This window comes from Pelophylax lessonae, assembly GCF_965119305.1.
Source record: "Pelophylax lessonae genome assembly, chromosome: 6".
Classification (NCBI taxonomy): Eukaryota; Metazoa; Chordata; class Amphibia; order Anura; family Ranidae; genus Pelophylax; species Pelophylax lessonae.
In genome coordinates, this window is record NC_138773.1 from 175,786,098 (window position 1) to 175,792,968 (window position 6,871).

A 6,871-nucleotide genomic window follows, 5' to 3' on the forward strand; every position below is an offset into this window, starting at 1 on the left:
TCTGCCATTACCTTTGTAAAAATTTGAGGGGCCAATAAAAGGCTGAAAAGAAGGGCTCTGAATTGCAGATGGAGGACGATTTCCTCTCCCCTATCCACAGCCAACCTCAGGAATCTTTGAAACTGAGTGGCTATGGGATTATGAAGATAAGCATCCCTTAAATCAATCAATGCCATGAAGCATCCTTTGGTTAACAAATTTCTGACCGTGAAGATTGAAACCATATGAAATCTTTTGTACAGAACTGACATGTTTAATGGTTTTAGGTTGATAATGAGGCAAAAAACCCCGGATAGGTTCCTTATCAGAAAATGATGGGAATAGAATCCCTGATGTCATTCTTTTGATGATACTTGACAACTCCCTGTCGCATCAAGTCCTTTAATAGGTCCTTCATAGCCAGGGCTTTTGTTGTGTCTTTTGGAAGCTTTGTGAAAAAGTATCTTTCTGGAGGAGGATCCGAAAAATTCTATCTGGTAGCATTGGGACAGCATAGCCAATATACAGGGAGTGCAGAATTATTAGGCAAATGAGTACTTTGACCACATCATCCTCTTTATGCATGTTGTCTTACTCCAAGCTGTATAGGCTCGAAAGCCTACTACCATTTAAGCATATTAGGTGATGTGCATCTCTGTAATGAGAAGGGGTGTGGTCTAATGACATCAACACCCTATATCAGGTGTGCATAATTATTAGGCAACTTCCTTTCCTTGGGCAAAATGGGTCAAAAGAAGGACTTGACAGGCTCAGAAAAGTCAAAAATAGTGAGATATCTTGCAGAGGGATGCAGCACTCTTAAAATTGCAAAGCTTCTGAAGCGTGATCATCGAACAATCAAGCATTTCATTCAAAATAGTCAACAGGGTCGCAAGAAGCGTGTGGAAAAACCAAGGCGCAAAATAACAGCCCATGAACTGAGAAAAGTCAAGCGTGCAGCTGCCAAGATGCCACTTGCCACCAGTTTGGCCATATTTCAGAGCTGCAACATCACTGGAGTGCCCAAAAGCACAAGGTGTGCAATACTCAGAGACATGGCCAAGGTAAGAAAGGCTGAAAGACGACCACCACTGAACAAGACACACAAGCTGAAACGTCAAGACTGGGCCAAGAAATATCTCAAGACTGATTTTTCAAAGGTTTTATGGACTGATGAAATGAGAGTGAGTCTTGATGGGCCAGATGGATGGGCCGTGACTGGATTGGTAAAGGGCAGAGAGCTCCAGTCCGACTCAGACGCCAGCAAGGTGGAGGTGGAGTACTGGTTTGGGCTGGTATCATCAAAGATGAGCTTGTGGGGCCTTTTCGGGTTGAGGATGGAGTCGAGCTCAACTCCCAGTCCTACTGCCAGTTTCTGGAAGACACCTTCTTCAAGCAGTGGTACAGGAAGAAGTCTGCATCCTTCAAGAAAAAAAATGATTTTCATGCAGGACAATGCTCCATCACACGCGTCCAAGTACTCCACAGCGTGACTGGCAAGAAAGGGTATAAAAGAAGAAAAGCTAATGACATGGCCTCCTTGTTCACCTTATCTGAACCCCATTGAGAACCTGTGGTCCATCATCAAATGTGAGATTTACGGGGGCGTGGCTAGCGATCGGCATGTAAGCAGCGCAGTCTCGGAGCTCCGGCGGCACCTGGTGATCCTTCATTGATCCTGGCACTAATCCTTTCGATCAACCCCTCAATTTTCGCTGACACACCTATCCTGGCACCTCCGGAGCCAGCCACCATGGTCAAAATCGGCCCCCAGGGCACCAAGGCGGGTGCGGCCTTCCGAAACAGCCCAGGCCGCGAGGCCTCCCAAGATGGCGCCGGACCCTCTTCCCAGCCGCAGCGTCCGCCCAAGGAGAAGTCGGGCCGGGCCGGACAGCCTCCTTCACGGATCCCTGCATCCTCGGGTAAGCCTGATGGTGTGCCCCAGAAGGCCCGACCCCCGACCACTATTCGGGACCATTTCGCTGATTCCCCCGTGCTGTCTAAGGGACCCCCAGCTCTATCCCCGGGGCTGCAGGAGGGTTCAGATCCCTGGGCGGCGGATGGGACATGGGATGCGGGGGACTCCCAAGCAGGGGGGGCTCCGGAGGGGGCTACTGAGGCGGGAGATTCAGCTTCTGGGAGCCTCACGTTACAGCACATCATGGAGGCTATTCACACTTGCCAATCCACTCTGACCACTCAAATTGAGACTGTCCGGCTGGACTTATCTATAGTTAAACATGAAGTGCAGAAGATTCGCACTCGGATCGCTGCTGCTGAACAGCGTATCAGTGATGTTGAGGACACAGTTAACCCCTTGCAGGCAGAGGTCCGCACACAACGGCAGGATCTACAGGACCATTCTGATAAACTTGGGGACTTGGAGGACAGGATGCGCAGAAATAATCTCCGCTTTGTTGGCTTTCCTGAGAAATCTGACGGGAGACATGCTGAGGATTTTCTGGAAACCTGGATTAAGGATACTGTAGGTGTGGAACATCTCTCCCCCCTGTTTGCCATTGAACGGGCACACCGGGTTCCTATGCGCCCTCTCCCTCCTGGGGCCCCTCCAAGATCTTTACTGGCAAAATTCCTTCATTTTCGGGACAAGGAAAATATCCTGCGAGCTGCACGCAATCTTCCTGACCTTCAATACAATGGAGTTAAAATCTCTATCTATCCTGACTACTCTGCTGCTACACAGAAGTTACGCATGGCCTACAATGCGGTCAAACGCAGGCTTAGGGAAGGGCAGTTTGGCTACAGCATGCTTTACCCAGCTAAATTGAGGGTGATCCATGAGGGAAAGGCTCACTTCTTCCTTTCCCCGCAGGATGCATCGGCCTGGCTTGATGGTTTGGGAAGACGGGGCTGAACATGCTTTGATTATTGCAGCTGTTGTTTGCCGGGGGTCTGGGCCTACCTGGGCCCCTCCATACTGATGCTCGGACTCTGTTGCTGATATCCCCTGTCTGGGGGTGCTGTTATCCTGATGGCTGGACGACTCCATACTGGACCGGACGGTCTCCCTCATGTGTTCTCTGAGGAGGTTTTCATCCCCTGAACTTGCACCTTTATCCTCTGAGGCGGTGCTTTTTTTTTTCTCCCCCCCCCCCCCCCCATTTTCCATTTTTCTTGTTTTTATTTTTATTTTTTCTGGTGTGTTCCTGCTCCTTTAGGGACACTGAAATAAAGACATTCTGGCATAGTTATGCCTTCTGGGGTTGTTAGTGTTTCTGGGCTAAAGCTCTCTGCCTGTTTTTATGACAGGGAGCCGGGTGGGGGGTGGGGGGGTGGGTTCATGGGGTTGTGGATTTCAGTTTTCTGTTTTATTTTTACTCCGTATGCTTTTTCTCTCAGCAGTGGTGGTCAGCTCTTTATTAGGTGGTATTTCGGCGGAGGTGTGGTCCGGACGGGCCCCCCGGGGGCTTTCCCTGCCCGTGCGCCCGCTAGGTACTGGTATGTATGTTTTTTCAGGTGGGGGCGGGGCGCTCTCGGAGGGGGTTCTCCTCTGGGTGGGCCGCGTTTCTTCATGCTACTTTCTGTTAATAAATGTCTTTGAGGCTTTTGACATGGAATGTGCGGGGTATGAACTCCAAGATTAAGAGGTCACTAGTGTTTGATCATTTCAAGCGCTCTAAGGCGGACATCCTCCTTTTGCAGGAGACGCACTTAATGGACCCCAAAACAAGGGCGTTAAAGCGACCACGTATGGCTCACGCATTCCATGCTACTTACTCCACCTATTCAAGGGGGGTCTCGACCTTGATCTCCAGGGCGTGCCCGGTGCGGGTGCTGGAGGTGAAGACCGACCGGGATGGGTGTTGTGTTATAGTGGTATTGAATTTTATGGAACGTTTATTTACAATAGTTAACTTATACCTCCCTCCGCCAGTGGAGGTTGGACGTCTTGATGACTGTATGCGGACGGTCCTCTCCATGGCTCAGGGGTCTTTAATTATAGGAGGGGATTTTAATGCAGTTTTGGATCCTCAAATGGATCGTCTCCACGGCTCGGGGCGACAGTCGCTGGCATTAGCTGACTGGGCTGCGGCGTACGGTCTGACCGAGACGTGGCGATGGAAATATCCGCAGAGAAGGGAATACTCCTGTTATTCCAGCTCTTATGGTACCTTCTCTAGATTGGATATGTGGTTTGTCTCCTCGGAGGTGCTTCCAATGATCTCCGACGTGGCGTACCTTCCGAGGGCAATCTCAGACCATTCACCCCTGGTGATGACGCCGACGGTGGCCAGGCGTCCGGCTGGATCGGTGTGGCGTATGAGCCCTTACTGGCTCGCGGAACCGATGGTGTCGGCTGAATGTGCTACTGCCATGACTCATTTCTGGGCGGAGAATGCGGAAGGGGTGCAGGACCTCACCTGTTGGGACGCCTCTAAGGCTGTCCTGCGCGGAGCATACATGCAGGGGGTTTCTAAGTTCAAAAAGGCAGTGGCAGCAGAAATCGAGGAATTGGCAGATGCTCTGAGTGCCTCCGAACGGGTTTACACTTTGGATCCCACCCCTGAGAATAATAGAACGTGGAAAGCGGCGCAGCGGGCTTACGAGCTGGCCTTGGTGCAGAGGACCCAGAAGCGTCTCCTGTACCAGTCCCAACGCCTTTTTGGCTAGCCCTGTTCCGGAACCGGTTGCTATCCCTGTTATTTTGGATCATGCGGGGCACTCTCTCTCGGCTACGGAGGACATACTTGGCGCCTTCCACAAATTTTATTCGGACCTGTACACCTCTCGGGCCCATTATACCCCCCCAGAGCTTTATGCTTACGTGGACTCTATTCCTTTCCGCACACTTAGTGTTGAGCAGAGCGCTAGTATGGAGGCCCCTTTGTCGCTGGAGGAGGTGGGGGTAGCCATTAAATCATTCCCAAAACATAAAACTCCGGGCCCTGACGGTTTTCCGGTAGAATGGTATGTACAGCACGGGGAACTGTTGCTGCCGCGACTCCTGGTGCTCTTCAAGTCGATATTTGATGGTGGCTCCCTCCCTCCTTCACTCCAGGAGGCCCTCATAGTGTTGATCCCTAAGCCTAATAAGGACCCGCGATACTGTGACTCTTACAGACCCATATCGCTTATTAATGTAGAGCTTAAAATCCTTACTAAAATTCTCGCAATGCGTCTGAATGAGATAATTGGCTCTATCGTGGGGATAGATCAGACTGGCTTCATTCCGGGGCGCTCGGCTTATGCGAATATTCGTCGGTTGTTCACCAATCTGCAGGCCCCAAACCCCTCCCGTTTACCGAGGGTGGTCCTCTCACTTGATACACAGAAGGCTTTTGACTCTGTGGAGTGGCCGTACCTGTTCTATGTACTTGAGAGATTTGGGTTTGGAAAGAATTTTTTGATTTGGCTTCGGATCCTATATGCTCAACCTCTTGCCCGTATTAGGGTAAATGGGATGGTTTCTGGTCCACTGCAGATACGACGGGGTACGCGGCAGGGTTGCCCTTTATCCCCCTTGCTTTTCGCGCTCGCAATAGAACCTTTGGCTCAGCTGCTGCGAACTTCCCCCGCTGTCCAAGGGATGTCAGTGGGGGTCTCTGGAGGAGAGGGTCTCTCTTTATGCCGACGACATGTTGTTGTATTTAACTGATCCACACACATCGCTTATGCCCGTTCTCCGACTTATTCGACATTTCGGTTCTTTTTCTGGTTTTCGGGTTAACTGGACTAAGTCTAGCCTGTTTCCTGTCGATATGGACATCCCGCTCTCGCTGCCGACTGACTGCCCCTTGAAATTTACGTTCTCATTTAAATATCTAGGTGTTCAAGTTCAGCAACCTATATCCTTGTATTTCCAAAACAATCTTGTTCCCTGCCTAAACCTGTTCAAATCTAGACTGGAGCACTGGAAGCATCTGCCTTTAACTCTGACTGGTAGGGTCAACTTATTTAAAATGGTTATGTTGCCGAAATTTCTGTATCTCCTTGCCAACTCTCCACTGTTTGTGCCGAATAAGTTTTTCAGGGATCTTGATTCTCTTATTTCCGGTTTCCTATGGTACCCGAAGGCGCCTAGGCTTTCTGTTGCCACCTTACAGCAGCCGGTGGCGATGGGGGGCCTTGCCCTTCCAAACTTGCGCTTGTATTACTATGCAGCACAAATGGGACATGTCCACGGTTGGCTCTTCCCTCGGAGGAGCAGTGCGGCTACGGCTGTCGAAGCAGCGGTGGTTTCCTCCTATGAAACGCTTGCTAATCTTATTTACCGGCGCTGCGTTGCGTCCTCCGAGGGTACGGCACTCTTGAAATCCTCTCTGCAGATATATGTCAGATGTGAGTCTCTGTTGGCGTTCCCCGAATCAACCCTTGTGGTGCAATCCTAGTCTGCCTCACTTCGCTGGGTCTCAGGATGCGGCGCGGTGGGCAGAACGGCGCCTGAAGTATGCCCATCAATTGTTTGAGGGGGGGAATTTTAAGACGTTCTCCCAGTTCCGGGCGGACTTTCGGGTGCCCGGCTCTTGGCAATATCGTTATCTCCAGCTGCGACACGCTGCCTTGGCCCAATTTGGGCCGGGCAGTGTCATGCTAGACAATTCTCCTATGGAAAAGGAATTGTTGCGGGATGAGCACACTAAGCTGACTAGCTCCTACTATGGAATCCTTCTTACTAGTGTGCCATCGCGCCTGGAGGCTGTTAGGGCCGGGTGGACGAGAGACATCCCGGATATCTCGGACGATGATTGGGAAGAAGTGCTTGAGGTATATTTTAGGACACCCATCTCAGCCAGGGACCGTCTGATACAGTTACGTATATTTCATAGGACTTATTATACTCCTTATCGGTTGTTTCTGATGAAGCAGAGACCCGCGCCAGACTGTCATAAATGTGGGGGGGACCAGGGAAAATTGCTTCATATGCTGTGGA